The sequence below is a fragment of the Crocuta crocuta genome, unplaced genomic scaffold, assembly GCF_008692635.1.
Source record: "Crocuta crocuta isolate KB4526 unplaced genomic scaffold, BGI_CrCroc_1.0 scaffold186, whole genome shotgun sequence".
Lineage (NCBI taxonomy): Eukaryota > Metazoa > Chordata > Mammalia > Carnivora > Hyaenidae > Crocuta > Crocuta crocuta.
In genome coordinates, this window is record NW_027551569.1 from 4,715,138 (window position 1) to 4,731,261 (window position 16,124).

The 16,124-nt window shown below is 55.4% G+C and overlaps 1 protein-coding gene across 5 annotated transcripts in view; it reads right to left on the reverse strand.

Moving 5' to 3' along the window:
* TMEM63C (transmembrane protein 63C) overlaps window positions 1-16,124 on the reverse strand; it is a 76,140-nt gene that overhangs the window by 40,275 nt on the left and 19,741 nt on the right. For all 5 annotated transcript variants that reach the window (XR_013331755.1, XR_013331754.1, XM_077750765.1 and 2 more), the window contains exon 2: window positions 15,524-15,666. The gene's annotated coding sequence lies outside the window, so the exon portion shown is untranslated. The remainder of the gene's footprint in view (window positions 1-15,523; window positions 15,667-16,124) is intronic.

A 16,124-nucleotide genomic window follows, 5' to 3' on the forward strand; every position in this document is an offset into this window, starting at 1 on the left:
TATCAAAGTTTCTTTTATGGACCATGCTTTGGGGATGGTGTCTAGGAAATCTTTGCCTACTCCTAGGTTTTCTCCTAAAAATCTTATAGTTTTAGCTCCGACACTGAAGTCTATGCTCCATTTTGAGTTAAAGTTTGTGGAGGCTGTGAGGTAGGCGTGTAAGTTCATCTTTCAGCATGTGGCCATCAGCTGCCCAGCACCCTTTGTTGGCTCTCATCTTGAAAACGAGGGGGACGGCTGGGAAGCCCCTGCCAGGGCTGTCTGGGGTACTGGAACCAGACCAGGGATGTGCAAGTGCTTGGTGACCGGCAGCACAGCCAGAAGGACGTGTGACTTCTTGTTTGGTTAATGCTGTGCGTGATGACGGAAGGGGGCGGCGGTCCGGGCTGGGAAGGGCTCTGGCTTCCATCTGGCTCCAAGGAGGTTTGAGTCCTGGATGCTGCTCTTTTCCACTCAGCTCCCACACACTCATTCCCTCTCCTTCCAAAAGCACTCGCCTGTCTTCCTCCCTCCTCCTTCCTTCCTTCCACAAAGAAGGGCTGAGTACCTACCATGTGTCAGCCATCATGCCAGGCCCTAGGGGCCTGGCAGCCCCGTTTCCCACCCACATGAGGCTCCCAGACTCACTGGGGAGACCTGTAAGCATTCAAGGCACGTGCCACCACTCACTCCGGCACACTTTGATAGCCCAGGCAACGGGGGTCACAGGGAGGGCCATCTTGATCGGTGGGAGAAGACTTCTGCAAGGAAGTCACCTCTGAGCTGAGATGCAAGGCAGCAGAATCAGCACTGTGGTAGAAAGCACGGACAGAGGGAACCTTGTTGGCCATGTGCCAGAGCAAGGACAGAGCATGGCGTTTCAGGAAAACAAACAGTCATGGCTCGAGTGCAGGATGGGTCACTGGTTTGTGCTTTCACGTGTTCATTTATTCATCCAACAACAATTCGTGGCATATCTACTCTGGCCAGGAAGTACAAACTAAGTTCCTCTTCGGGGGCGGGGGTTCCCGGGCTTTGGGGTTTGGGGAAAGGGCTGCTGTTGGGAGAGGCATGGCCCAGCTGCCATTCCACCTGGGAGGGTCTCCAGAGGTCCCCACCTCTAAGCTTGGAGTGGGATGCAGTCCATAGGCAGGGTTGGGGCAAGCACAGCTTGCGGAAAGGTGAGGCAGGCGAAGGAAGGGGATGGGAGAAGGAGGAGAGGAAAGAGAAGAGAGGAGAGAGCCTCATCCCCAACTCAGCACCCTCCCCAGCTTCCTCAGTGGCCAGCAGAGGCACTGATGAGGGAAGCTGTTGTCATGGAAACCCAGAGGATCATCCTGCCTTTCGTTCTCACCCCTAAACCGTGACTGGACCCTCCTTTCTGGAGAGTTTTCCTTCTTCTTTCTAGCTCGTGGGTGTGAAGAAGAGGGGTAGAGAGCTTTCTGGAGACCAAAGTATCAGCACTGGAAAGAAGGAAACTTGAAATCTGAGGGAGATAAGGGAACACAGAACAGGGGGCCCCACCTGCCTGATGCAGGGCATCAAGGAACTTCTCTTTGGGTGTGAACACAGGGAGGCTATTCAGGGCAGTGGGAAGAAGTGGGAAGAAGACTGGGCTTAACTCCCAGGTCCACCCCTGTTAGCTGTGTGACCATGGACAGCGACTTCACCCCTCTGAGCCTTAGTTTCCACCTCTGGAAAGTGGGAGTAATAGCAGCATTGCCTCACAAGGTTATTGTGAATGTGAAATGAGTTAATTCACGCAAACCCCTTTGCAAATGCTTGAGAAGCAGTGTTCACTATTAGCCAGTACTATCATCACTGGCACTGGCTCATCTGGGATGTGCTGGTGAAGGGCCCGGACTGGACCATTCCTGGTCTCCTCCCACCTACTCTGTTCTGGAACAAGCCAGGGGAGGAATGTCCAATACCCCACAAACTGCAGCCTGTAGGAGGCTGTTGCCTCTGTTCTTCCCCAGCATGAAAAATAAATGTCAGCCTGGCTTTTTTGGGCTAAGGAGGGGCAGTGAGTGATAGTGGTAATGCTGGCTGGTGGGTCAGGATCCTCAGTCCCCTCCTCAGCTGCACATCTTCTCTGATGGGGATGTGTGTGGCCTTCCTCCCCTCCCATTTCTCCCCCCTCCTGGCCTCTAGCGGCAGAAGCTGGAGGCTGAGCAGTCCCAGGCCACAGGCGAGGTTTACTTGGAGAAGTGGCCAAAAGCTTCAGAAAAAACAAGCTCTGTCTTTATTAGTCAGTCCTCTGGTCCGTCACTTGCCTCCTTCCTTCCAGACCCGGCCTGGCTTCAGCCACCACTGTCCTAACCAACCGGGCCAGCACTTTGCTCCCCACTCCTCATCTCAAGGCCAAGTCTTCTGTGTGAGGAGCTGTGATCCCAGAGCTAGGGTGGGGAAGCCCTGGCGGTGTGTGGGAGGGGCACAGATCTTATTAATAGCCAACATTTATTGAGCACTTACTATAGGAGAAATACCTCCTATTTAAGTATTCCGCTCTCTCAAGTACCTAAGGGTACTACAATCATCCCCGGATGCAAAAGGACCATTAAGGCCCAGACAGGTTAAATCACCTGCCTAAGGTCATGGTGCTAGTAAATGGCAGAGCTGACCCTTGAACCTGGGAAGTTTGTAGCCCTCTGCTCTCCTTCTGGGCCGCTGCTAGGCTGGCAATGCTGGGCAGGGTGCAGAAGAAAGGAATGACCTCGCTCAAGCCCTAGTCCAGGGCTAGGACCTTGCCCAGCCTTTTAGGGTGGTGCAGTGGAGAGTGCTGTGGACTGACAGATCCCAGGATAGCTGGGCTCTGAGCCCCTGTGTGGCCTTGGGCAGATGCCTTCTCTTCTCTGGGCCTCCCGTCTCTAAGATGAGGGAGATTCTGAAGGGTCCTCTGAGGGCCAGGCTGGACCTAGGATTCCCGATGTCTCCAAGACAGCCTGCAGCCACCCAGCCTGTATTTCCTGGTGCTGCCTGAAGCCCACCATCCCAATGAGTTCTCAGGAACTGGTCCAGAGGCCTGCGGTGTGATTGGAGAAGCCAGCAGCTGTCTGCCAAAGCCCTGTGCTGGGGAAAGAGCTGTGCTGGGAGGCCACCCCGCCTCCTCCTTTCACCCCGTCCCTGTCCCCGCTAGAGTGCACCCAGCCGCAGGGCCTGCTCCCCATGTCCCCGCCATCCGGCCTTCTCACTGTCTTCAACTACTCATCACATCCTATTAACAGGAAAGATTATTTCCCATGGTTTAGAACCTTAAATGAATTGGAGCCCCTGGCCATGGGCAGCCCTCCTCCCTCCCCTTCTCTGGGTCTTTCCTCATATGCCTTCCGCACCCCCTGCTCTCACACCTACATCCCCCTTTCCAGGGACAACTGGGCAGCCGGTTGGCAGGGGCCCTGGAGGAGAGACAGGGGGCGGAACGGGGTTACTGCAATGAGAGTTCTGGTTAATGTCCCTCCCCAGCCGCCATGCTGGCTGCCCATGAATCTTCCTCGCTCTGAACTGCCCTGAATCCTGGTCTCCTCACATCTTCACAGGGACGAGTGTTTTGCCCTACTTTACAAGCGAAGGAATGGTCACCAGAAGGCAAAGAGATCTGCCTACAGCTGGAGAAAGTGATGGAGCTGGGGTCAGAACTGGGGTCTCTGTCTCCCCAGAACTGGGGTCTCCGTGCTCTCAGGCTTGGATGAATGACTTCCCAGCCTGGGCATGGGGGCGGGAGACAACTGGAATCACCTGGAAGGTGTTTCATAGATCCAGATACTCACGCCCCACTCTTGACTTTAAGAGTGAGAGTCTCCAGTCCACGTTTAGGTGCAGCCAAGATAGGCTTAGGTTACTGGCATCTACATAAGGCATTCTTGAGGCTCTAAAAGGTTTTCTGACTGCCTCTAAACAAGGAAGGAAGATAAAGTGTGGCAGCAAAGCATGGTCACTCCGCGCCCTCTAAATCGTGTCGCAGCGGGCAGCTCTGGGGGCTGGTGCTCATATTCCACTGTCAGGAGATCTCCCTTCCCCCTCAGCTCATTCTCAATCTGTGGGAGGTTGGCTGGAGGTCTGCAGAGGCCTACACCCCCTCTTCACTTGCTCTCTCGCGTGGTTCTCCCCGTGCCCCAGGTCACACCATGCCTGCCCTCCGCCCTGTCCCAGTGTCTCCCTGAGATGCACTACCTCCCCCCAGGGCTGGCTGGGGCCTTTACGGCCCTGTATCCAGCTCAAAGCCTATTCCCCAAAGCCCCCCTCCCTCCAATGAGCAACCTGGTCTGCCCCTAGTCCCTACTTTCTTGATACAGTTGGCCTTTGCCACTACTGCCTGGCACCATTCTCTTGCTTTTCCACGGGTGTGAGCAGACAGTTCCCCAACAAATGCACTGGTTCCTTGATGGTGGGACCCATGTCATTGTGGTTCTCCCCCAATGACCCCATGCGGAGGCCTCAGTGCAAGACAGTTGTGTAGTCAGGGGCAGGAAATAAAATGTGATTTGCATATGTTTGCATAGTGTGAGTCACTCATTTTGCCCCCACCCCCACCCCACGCACATCATGGTTACCAAGTCTTACTCCCCAAGTCACAGCAGGGAGGAGAGGCTGCGTATGATTTGGGTCAGGAGATTGGGTGTGAATCTGGCTCTATTTTTTTTTTTTTTAAGTTTCCTTATTTATTTTGAGGGAGAGAGAGCAAGAGAGAGTGCAAGCCAGGGAAGGGCAGAGAGAGAGAGAGAGAGAGAGAGAAAGAGGGAGGGAGAGTCCCAAGCAGGCTCGTTGCGGTCGACGCCGAGCCCCACTCGGGACTCTTAACTCACAAACCCTGAGATAATGACCTGAGCCGAGATCAAGAGTCAGAGGTTTAACCCATTGAGCCACCCAGGCGCCCAAACTCTGGCTCTACAAATTGCATCTTAACCTACTGCTGCTCAGTTTTCTCTTCCATAAAATGGATATTATTATATCCGTCCTGCCTACACCAGGGTAGCTCTAACAGTCAAAGGAGAGAGTACATGGAGACTCTTATGTGAACCGCAAGCACCATAAATGTTGCTTGTTGCCTTTGCTATCCTTTTCCTGGGACTGAGGTCAGTCTTCTTTCCGTGGCACCCCGGAAGCCCCGGCACAGGGACCTACGTTGCCTTCAGGCCCCCTAAAATCAGGCAGCCAGCAGCCGGGCTGCAGAAAGACACTCAGCACCTCGCACAGCACCTCGGGGAGCCGCGGCAGCGCTTCTGCCCCGCCCCGGGCTGCCTGGCGGGCTCTGTGGGCGGGGCCAGGCTGCGCTCCGCCCTCTTATAAGAGCTAACATCTACCGAGGGCGTTCCGTGTGCCAGGCACCGTGCCAGGTTTCTTCATGCGTCATCTGGGTTAACAAACCCATCAGATTGCATGTCAGATGAAGCCGATGGCCTCCGGCATCCACCCCACCTTGTTCCTGTGCCCGCTACACTGCAGAAGCTAGAAAGTGAAAGCGACATGTCCAGCGGTCCCTTGAAGCTGAGGCTCTGTCTACAGGTCAGGTCCCATCCGTGACACGCACTGCAGGTAGATTTACAAGGTGGACGGGAGGAGGCGGCACCTCCCTACCCGGGCTTGGGGTGTGTCCTGCTGACTAGCCATGTTGGGGAGAGGAACGGGCTCTTGGCAGCCGATGGATGGCCCATCGCTGACTCCTGGGGTGGGGGTGGGAGGCAGTCATGCCCCAGGCTGCAGGGGACTCCTGATCCCTGGCCTGCATGGCAGGGGGTGTGAGCTCAGGGCGCCAGCAGTCCCCTTCTGGCTTTTGCATGGCTCTGCTCCTGACCCTGAGTTCTTGGCTCCTGGCCTGCTCCAGGGGGAGACCCTCTTGGCCCCTGAGACCCCTCCAGTCTTACCTCCTCCACATCCCTACAAGGAAGCCTCATCCCCAACAGGTGGGTGGTCCCTCATCCCCACAAAGGCCTTGGCTTTCTCACTTCCTCCATTCCTCTCCTTTGTGGAAAGGCCTCCTGATCCTCCCCTAGTAAGAATGCTCCACTGTCAGTCAGACCCGGCTCAACTCTGCTTCCTCCAGGCAGCCCTCCCACAGCACCCAGTCCTCAGCACTGATCCGCCCCTCGACCCTTACAGCCCTCAGTTATTCTTTCCTGAGTTGTCTACCACGTAGCAGGTGCTAGGGAGAATGCGATGTGTCTCCCCCTCAAACCTCTATCCAGAAGCTGGTGAGAAGGGCTGTGGCTAAGAGGCCAACACCAGTGTGTGAGAAGGGCTGCTGCCACAGCGGGACTCACAGACAAGGGGCACTGAGCCGAGTCTGGAGCATCCAGGGAGCCTTCCTGGAGAAGGTGAGCCTGAGTTGTCCTGCAGGTTGTGAGGGAATCAGCGGGAAGGGGTTTCTGTCACTCTCTTTAACATCCTGCCTGTTTAAGGCCTGCCTATCACTCTAGCTCCATCCTATAAGCTTTCCTCTTCTTTTGTCCCCTGGCCTCCTCCATCTTTCCCTCAATGCCTGGAGCATGCCACCTTCTCTCTCACCACCACAGGGCCTTTGCATATGCTAGACCTTCCACCTGCAATATTCCTTCCTCCCACTAGTTAACTTATTCTCCCCTAGTTAATCGCAGCTCAATTTTTGCTTCCGTAAGGAAGAATTCCAGACCAGGTCGAGCCCCCACATTAGATGCCTCAGAGCATCTTGGGACACAGACACAGTCTGACATTTAAGTGTGGGTCCCAAATCCTGTCTCTGCTATTTATAAGCTCTATGTCCTTGGATGCCTCAGTTTCCTTATCTATAATATGGAGATGTTAATAGCATCTACCTTATTGGTTGGATGTCAGGATTATATGAACAATTCACATAAAACACTTAGAACAGTGCCTACTATATAGCAATGGCTCAATACAGTTAAGTATTATTTTCCTTGTTTGAACCTAGTACAATGATGTTCATTTACAAGATGGCGTACTAAATGGCTGACTCCCCCAATGGCTGCAAAGCTCCTTGGTGGCTATGTTTGCTTGTATTTTCTCTGCTGTGCTGGTTAGAGCTTGGTGCTTTACAAATATTTGTGGGAACGGGGTGCCTGGGTGGCTCAGTCAGTTAACTGTCTGACTTTGGCTCACGTCATGATCTTGCGGTTCGTGGGTTTGTGGGCTCGAACCCCACGTTGGGCTCTGTGCTGACAGATCAGGGCCTGAAGCCTACTTCGGATTCTGTGTCTCCCTCTCTCTCTGACCCTCCCTACTTGTGCTGTCTCTCTGCAAATAATTGTAGAAGAAAGGAATGACCAGCAGCGGGCTGGGGTGGGCCTCACTTGGCTCCCGGATCTCCAACCCAGAGTGTCTGGCTGGAGGGGCTCCTACAATCCTCGAATCTAAGCCCCTCCCCTCACAGATGAGCAGAGGTTGCTGCTGTCAAGTATGTCCTTGGCTTCCAGTCTCATAGGCCTGGGCAGCCCCTGGCCACCTCCACCTCCCCCAGAACTCGGCTCAATCAGTACATTGAGGGCATGGTGAAATCTCGGGTTGAGCAGCCAGTTCTGTCTTGATTAAAAAAAAAAAAGAAAAAAAAGCCCTACAAAACTGGCACATCTCTTAGCTGAGTGTTGTGAAGTGAACACATCCCTTCCACAAGCCCGTAAGGCTGCCGGCTTCAGCTGGACCCTGAGATACTGCAGTAATTCCCGTCTCCGTGGCAACAAGTGGGCCTGAGCCTTGGGCTAGCAAAGACTGGGCAAAAGGTGCGTCCCCATCATCAGGCCAGCACTGCTGCTCTCTCCCCAGCCTCCTGGCCGCTGGCTTTCTCTGCAGAAGTCCTGAGTGGGCCGGGAGGGGAGGGCCCCGTAGGGCAGGAGGGAAGGGCCCCGCAGGGCAGGGGCAGCCCCAGCTGTCGAGAGTCAGTCCCAGTTAGAGCGGGAGGAGGGTGCCCGGCAGCAAGAGCTCACAGGCGGGAGGCACCGTTGGGTGCCATCCCCCTCAGCTCCTGCTGCTGCCGGGATGGCCTTTGGTGGACCATATCAGTGCTGGGAGACAGAGGGGCTGAGCCCCAGCCCACGCACAACCCAACCCACTGTCAGTGATTCGTTGATGTGTAACTAGAACCAGCCTTAAGCAGACACCTGCTCTGGGCCGGCACTGGGCTGGGAAGTGGGGACGAAAGTTAAACAGCACATGGACCCGGCCTCACTGAGCATGCCGTGGACCTGGCCTCACTGAGTTCCACAGACGTGGCCTCACTAAGTGTTCCGTGGACCTGGCCTCAGTGAACATTCTGTGGACCCGGCCTCATTGAGCGTTCCATGGACCCAGCCTCAGTGAGCGTTCCGTGGACCCAGCCTCAGTGAGCATTCCATTGACCCAGCCTCACTGAGTGTTCCACGGACCTGGCCTCAGTGAGTGTTCCGTGGACTAGGCCTCAGTAAGCATTCCACGGACCCGGCCTCAGTGAACATTCCGTCAGGTGGGAGAGGCCCAAAAACATGAAAGCAGGTCATCGGAATAAAGAGTAACAGATGCTCTGCTGGGTAAAGAAAGCAAGAGGCGGAGGTCGTTGCGGGGAGAATGCCGCCCCCTGCAGGCCTGCCTGGAAGGAGACCTGGCAGTGGCTGCCTTCTGGGAGGGAAGCGAGGGGGAGGCTGAAGCAGGCTGGGGAAGGCTGACTTCCATCATATCCTCTTTTTTACTTTGTGAATATTGTACTGGGCACACCTAACCAAGCCAAAGCAAGCCGAAAAGCAGGGCCGTGATAAGCGCCATCGCCGGGCGTGACCCGCGCGGTGCTGGTTCCAGAGCAGCAGGCAGCTCTGACTCCCAGGACTCTTCTCTCCGCAGGATCTGCGGGTTCCCGTCTGCCGGGGCGCTGTGTGTGCGTGTCTGTGCGTGTGTGTGTCTGTCTCCGTGCCTGTCGCTGGGGAGCGTGTGGATGTGCTGGATTACATTCCCGTCTGCTTGGAACCACAGGCTACGACCGTATTTGAGAACAGGGTCTCTGTGGGTAGAACTAGCTCAAGTGAAGTTGCACCAGATGAGGGTGGGCCTTAGGTCCATCACCCGGTGTCCCCGTATGAAGGCTCCGTGGAGACACGGACAAGACGGCCAGGAGACACAGGCCCAGCCGGAGGCATGTGGCCACAAGTCAAGGCACGGGGCGGGGGAGGGGGGGTACCACCATGAGCTGGAAGTGGCCAGGAAGGACTCTCCCCGATAGCCTGCAGGAGGGCACAGCCCCTGCGGGCACCTGGATGTCACACTTCCTGCCTTCAGAACTTCAAGGAAATGAATGTTTGGTTTGAGGCCATGGGGCTGTGGTATTTTGCGACAGCTGCCCTCGGAATGGATACAGTGGATCGATGCATTTGTGTTTGTGTACTCTGAGGTGTATCGGTGGTGTGTCTGTGTATCTGCGTATGGGGCGGGGGGTGGTATTTGGATGGGCATGGGAACGTGTTTATGACAATTTGGGTTTTGTGTCCTTTGGGGTGCATGCATGTTTATGCATTTGTGTGTGGGCATGCTGAGTTGTGTATGTGCATGGAGGTGTGTGTGTGTGTGTGTGTGTGTGTGTGTGTGTATGTATGTATGTGAAAAGAGAGAGAACGCATATATGTAACCAATGCTCTCTAGGGTCTTTCTTAGCCCTAACCTTCCAGAAGTCTGCCCTGAATTTTGCTACAGGGGTTGGCCTCGAAGGGGTGCTGGCCAAGGACAGTGGGGAGGGACTAGCATCAAGACCAGGTTGGACCCACTCTGGTCTAGTGCCACTTGGGAAAGGGGAGGTCTGTGGGGACAGTGTTCTCCCCTGCACCTGCCCTGCCAGCAAAAGGGCCTCAAGGTCAGGAGCGTGGGGCCAGTCGGAGCTATTCCCTGGGGACCTAGCCTGACCGCTTCCTTGGAAGCCTTCAGCAGAGCAGATACCCCGAGACTCTACCTCCTGTGAATCTGTGTTTCTTGGAAACATAAGCGTGTTCTCACACACTGGTGCCTCGGCATCTCCTGGACAGCTTGTTGCCCACAGATCTGCCTCCCTCCCTGAGCTTCTGACTTGGCAGGGCTGGGGTGGGGTCTAGACGTTCCTGGGTGAGCCGACACTGCTAGATGGGGCCGTGCTTCGCTTCGAGGATCACTGCATTAGACCATGGGACACGGGCAGGGCTGTCTTCAGCCACCTCACCCTACCCCCAGGCCTCGGTGTGGGCATCTGGTCTTTTAGGACAGGCCCTGGGAAGGCCAGGCCTGGCAGGCCCCTTTCTGTTTTCTCAGTCCGTCTCTCCCAGCTGCCTGTCACTCATGAAATCATTCATTCAGCAAAGTAACGGGTCAGACTCTGTTCCTTGCACTCAAGGTGCTTATAGTCAAAGCACAAGATTCTAGTGGGAACACAGACCCCAAAGAAACTGTGACAGGTCTGCATGTGACAGAGGCCTGGTGCTGGGGGCACAGAGGAGGAGCCCTGGACAATCCAGAAAGGCTGCCTGGAGGTGGTGCTGGCCAAGGCAGCTCTTCAAAGTTAGACAACAGTAGTCGTATTAATTCAGGGCTAACTGCCAGGTGTTGTGCTGAGAGTCTGTGAGTAGCAGGCTCTTCTAATCCTCACAGCGCCCAAGTGGGAACTACTGTCACTAAAGAGAGATTTGAGTCCAGCAGCCACATGCCTAGCCTTGGGTGCACATGGAGCTGGAGTTGTGGCCACAGGGAAGGCCAAGGGCACGTCACTCCTGGAGGAGACCACGCATGCTCCGAAGTGGAGAGGGAGGTGGGCTCGGATTAGATTAAGGCTGTCCCCTGAGGGAGTTCAGGTCCCCAGAGAGAAATGCACCACCTCTTGGGGCAGCAGACATGGGAGGGACACCCAGCTCGGTCCCCATCTGTCTAAATAGGGCAGGAGCCAGGCTAGCTGCCCGGGGCGGGGGGTTGGGGAGGGGTGGAGGCAGGAGCCAGAGCACAGCTGCTCCAGCCACAGGTGGGAGCCAGATGGCAGAGGCTGGGGGGCTGGCTCACGTGGCTTCACAGGGCCTGGGGGACAGAGAGGGCCCAGAGTCCGGGTGGCCTGAGACTCACAGTGCTGCTGTAGAGGGGGCTCTCTGGTGACAGATTCGATCATGATGAAGGCCAGCCCCGGAGAGCGGCTGAGGAGGGACGGACTGGCAAAGCCTCCGTGCTGTGGGGTGTGGCCCCCAGACTCTGGCCCCCAAGCAATCTCTGAGAGGCTCTAGGGGTCCTGGCCTCCTTGACTAGAGCATAAACTCCCAGGCCAGGGGCCAGCCTCAGCATGAGCTTGCTCCTGCCTCTCGGACTGGGGGTCAAGAAAGTCACTCTGATCCATACTGAATGAGGACTCAAATAGCTCCCCGAATCCGGAGGATAGAACCAGAGGAAATGAGCTCCAGCTGCAGCAAGAGGTATTCTAGTTAGACACCAGGAAACACTGGTCTGGGGTGCTGAAGAGGGTAGTAGCTATTTCCGGGGAAGAAAAAGCCCACCCTCCCTTCGGTCCCTTGAGAATCTGCCTCACTGGAAAAACATGATGGGGAACCTTTCTATCCTTTATCCACTAGCTCTTTCATCCTGTCTCACCTACATTTTGGTTCCCTCTCTCCTTTCCAGATAATCTCCCTCTTCTGCCTTCTTTGTGTGAGTGGGCCAAACTACCCCCAAAACCACTTGTCCCAGTATTGCTGGGGGCCTTTAAGTTTGGCTACACTCAGTTCAGCCAATGTTTGCTGAGCCCTACACCTGCCTTGTGGAAAGATCACACAGTTAAACCAATGCCTAGACCAAAGGCAGAGTAAGGGCCATGTGATGAGAAAGGTAAAAGCCAAGGTCATGGGGCTCAGAGACCACAGCTTCCCAGGGTCAGGACGTCTTCAGAGAGGCAGCAGACTAACAGAAAGCAGTGAGGACAGGGGCATTTGGGGCAGAGAGAACAGATGCGCGAAGGAGGGAAGCAGAGAGTGGAATATTCCAGAAATGGCAGGTAGACGGGGCTGCAGAGGTAGGGTGGGCAGGGTCTGGTGAGATAAAAGTTGTGAATTTTGGAATGAATGATTTGTACTTAATTGGGTAGACAACAGGGATCTATTGAAGGTTTCAGAGGAAGGGCATGACATTATCTGGGCGGGGACTAGAAGGGTTTCTAGATTTAGCTTCTATTCTGGGATCTCATGAAGGGCACCTGGCCCCGATTCTGAGCTCACGGGTTTCTCAGGGGTTCCCGAGGGGGAGCAGACAATCAGCATCTCCAATGTCACCTTTTTGGTGAGGCCTGTCCTGATGACCGTATTTAATAATCAAACTCCCCAACCCCCTCTCCTTCCCTGTTTTTCCACTGGATTTATCTCCCACCACATTTTACCCATAGTTTATGCTGCTCATTGTCTGCCCTCACCCCCATTAGAACGAAGGCCCCATGAGGGCAGGGTCTATGTCTATTTGTCTTGCTGCTGAACGTTCTAGTGCTTAGCATACTGCCTAGAATCCCAACCTATTCATTCACTTGTTGCGTGAATAAAGGAGGCCACGCCACCCCGCACGAACCAGCACGGCCTACTGTGTTCCCTCTGTCACTGTGCTCCTGGCTCCCCGAGCTTAGCAGCACCGGAGCGCAAAACTCTGCGAAAGCCAGACGGAGCCTTGCTTCTTCTGCACTGAGCCTGGCGCCCCTGCCAGGAGCCCGAGAGGATTTGGACTGCTCCCCCTCCCTCCCCTGCCAAAGACACCACCACCTTCCTTCATCTCAGAGTGGAGGCCAAGTGAGGAGGTTTTCAACTAAGGAAAGCGAGAGGCTGGCAGGACTGAGGCAGCTGCGCCCAGCGGCTTGGAGGACACCTCTGATGAACGGAGCAGAATGGTGACAAGTGACACAATGCCCACCCCATGCAGGCACTGTACAGGTGGCCCCGGGGCACTTTGGTCCATTTGGGGCACTCATCAATTCAATGAAATGGGTACTGATCTCCCATTTTACAGATGGAAAAACTGAGGCTCAGAGAAGCTGACTGACATGGCTAAGGTCTCCGCAGCCAGTGAGGAGCCTGGTTATGGACATGAGTCTGTCCTACTCTAATCCAGTGCCCGTTTTGTGGTGCAAGCCTCCCTTCTGCCAGGGAAGTGGTGAGGTGCAGGGTGGGGGGCTTGCCAGGCTCTCTGACCAACGTGCCATGTCATGGGTGGTCTCTGCTGGCCTCAGGCTTCCCACCTAGGAGCTGCGGTTCTGGCCGCCTCCCAGGGATAGATGAGGGCAAAGACATCGTGTCCGCCACCGGGCCGGAAATCATCCGAGTGGGAGTTGTAACTGCAGTCACTGCCTGCTCTGGCCTGTGGCCGGGCATCCTCTCTCCACTCTGATGTGAACCAGGCGGGCTGGAGCCCAAATGGCGTCCCCTGCATGTGAGGCCCCGGCAGATCCAAGGGAAAGCAAATCTGCCCCCTGGGCAGATGCAGCGACAGAATCCAGGGCTAGGGAGGCAGAAGAGCCTGGATCAAGCCCCCACCTGGGGGGATGCAGGTGGCCATGCTTCCATTCCTTAGGGACTCGGTTCACCCTCTCTCAGCAAACACGACTGATCCCTTATTATATGCAAGGAAAAACGATAAAGCTTCTGCTTTTGAGGCCCTTTAAGGACAGGTTAGACACAGTCGGGGCACCTGGGTGGCTCAGTCGGTTGAGCATCCGACTTCAGCTCAGGTCATGATTTCATGGTTTGTGGGTTCGAGCCCCACATCGGGCTCTGTGCTGACAGCTAGCTCAGAGCCTGGAGCCTGCTTCGGATTCTGTATCTCCCTCTCTCTCTGACCCTCCCCTGCTCACGCTGTCTCTCTCTCTCTCTCTCAGAAATAAATAAAACATTAAAAAAAATAAAAATTTTTTAAAAAAAGGACAGGTTAGACACAGTCACTGAATGGGCAATGGGGAGCCATGGATGATTTTGCAGTAGGGCAGAGAGATGACTGCCCTGCTTTAGGGAGGTTAACCAGGAAGCAGAGTGTGGCTTTTGTAATGACCAGAGCTAACATGAGTTAGGCACTCACCGAGTGCTGGATGGTGTTCCAAGCACTTTACAGGTATGAACTCTAATCTCTACTTCACCCAGGGGACTGCCAGTGTCCTCACTTCACAGATGAAGAGACTGAGGCGTACACAGAGATCGCAAGGCTAGTGGCTCTGCACCCTCCTTGCTCCCAAGCCTGCGCTCTCCACCACTACTCACGGCTGCCTCTGGAGGCAATCTACACCAGAGGGTCAAGGGGCCAGGGCGGGCCGGGTGGTGGGAGCGGCCAGAAGGATGGAAGTGAACTCCTTGCCTGTGGCTAAGACTCGGTGACCTGGGAAGCTCTCATAGGCCGGGCCAGGAAACTACAAGGGAGATGTGAACATCAAGTACTTTGATCTGCACAGGAAAGAACTATTATCTATGATCGCTTTTATTGACAATGGCAACAATCACAGTGTTCTTGGCCAATAGTTTACACCGCATCAACTTCTTTGGTGGAAAAGAGATTTTAGAGACTCTCAGATAGAGAGATCTTATCACTGTGAGAGCCTGTCTTGACTACCCAATCCTTTCTTGATTTTATTTGTTTGTTTGTTTGTTTATGTTTATTTCTTTTTGAGAGAGAGAGAGAGAGAGAACACAAGGCGAGGAGGGGCAGAGAGAGAGGGAGACACAGAATCCAAAGCAGGCTCCAGGCTCTGAGCCGTCAGCACAGAGCCTGATGCAGGGCTTGAACCCATGAACCGTGAGATCATGACCTGAGCCACCCAAGCAACCCCCTCCTTGATTTTATTAACTTACTTAAATTAGGGAAAAGCCTCCCTGCGATGCTAACTTGGCTTCAACGCTCTCTATCTTGGGATGTCTGATCACCACCAGTGTCCCTGTCATGAACGGAGATGAGTTGTTACAAGTCACTGCATAGGTGGAAGGAGAGGAAAGGGCGGGAGGGTCCTCCAGGCGGAGGCTGGGCAGGGAGAAAGGGGCTGAACCGCCCCTGAGACCCAAGAGCTTTCTTGGCTGTTTTCACAGGATGACAGCTGGTTCCTTGGAGATGTTCAGCTACAACACTGTCAACAACACTCTTGATATTACGCTTGAGAGGTTAAAAGAGACTGAGGTTGGATTATATCTCTAAGTTCCCTTCCAGCTCTAAGAGTCTACAGAGATACCATCTGTCGCAGTCCCCGGGTCTGGCTGCGTTCTGGGCCTGTCCCAAACCGGGCTCAGCTGGGCAGGAGCCACGCGGGACCCAGCTAAGGGCTCAGCCTGGGGGCGTTTCTTCAGGCAGGGGAAGAAATGTGGCATCCTACCCGGAGCCAGAGGAGCCACTAGCCTTTGGCCCCCTTCCCAGCTTTAGGAGCCAAGGTCACCTGTGGCAGTGTCCTTCAGAGAGAGGGCTGGGTTTTCCTGCACCCCCATCACAGTGTGGGTTTAGGAGGGCTTATGGAGATCCTCCACCCAAGTACTGGCTGGAAACCCACAGGCCACAGGCAGTGGGGGTCCGCAATCCTAAGCCCGAGAGAGAGAGCCGGCGCGAGGGTCTTAGCACCGCTGGGTGGGGTGGCTGTGAGGACACCTACCTGGCCCAGCAGGTGAGGTCTGTGGCTCAGGCAGATGGGTGGTCACGGGCCCTCCTTCCTCTGGATCGGTCCTCAGGTGCTTCTAAGCAGCCCAGCCTTGCCCCTGCTCGGTTCCCGACGACGAAGGCAGCTCCTCCAAGGCTCTGTAGCACAAGGACAGCAAAGCACTCTCAGGTCTCCCTGGCCTCCCCCAGGCTCCTCTCCCAGCCAAGCAACCTAGGCCCAACGTGCTCATCAGCATCTTCTCAGGAGGCCTGCCTCAGGGGAGCTCTCATGGGGTCAGGGGCACCCCAGGTGCAGCCATGACCCTCCCTGTCTGCCCCCCAACTCCACATCCAGCTGTCCGTCCCTGAGGTGGTGAGCCCCAGGGAGCCATCCTTCACCCCAGGTGAGCACGAGCCTCGAGCCTCGGGGGAGGGAGTCCATGGATGGTTTACAGTTCTAGGAGTCCAAGCACCAAAGCCTGCTGTGCCACTTCCCTCTTGGGGACTTGGAGCACCCCACTTTCCCACACTGGGGGGCTTCAGCCTAGATACCCAGACACTGACAGCAAGCACTGAGCTGGGGAGCACATGGGGGGGGGGGGCATAACCAGCAGAGG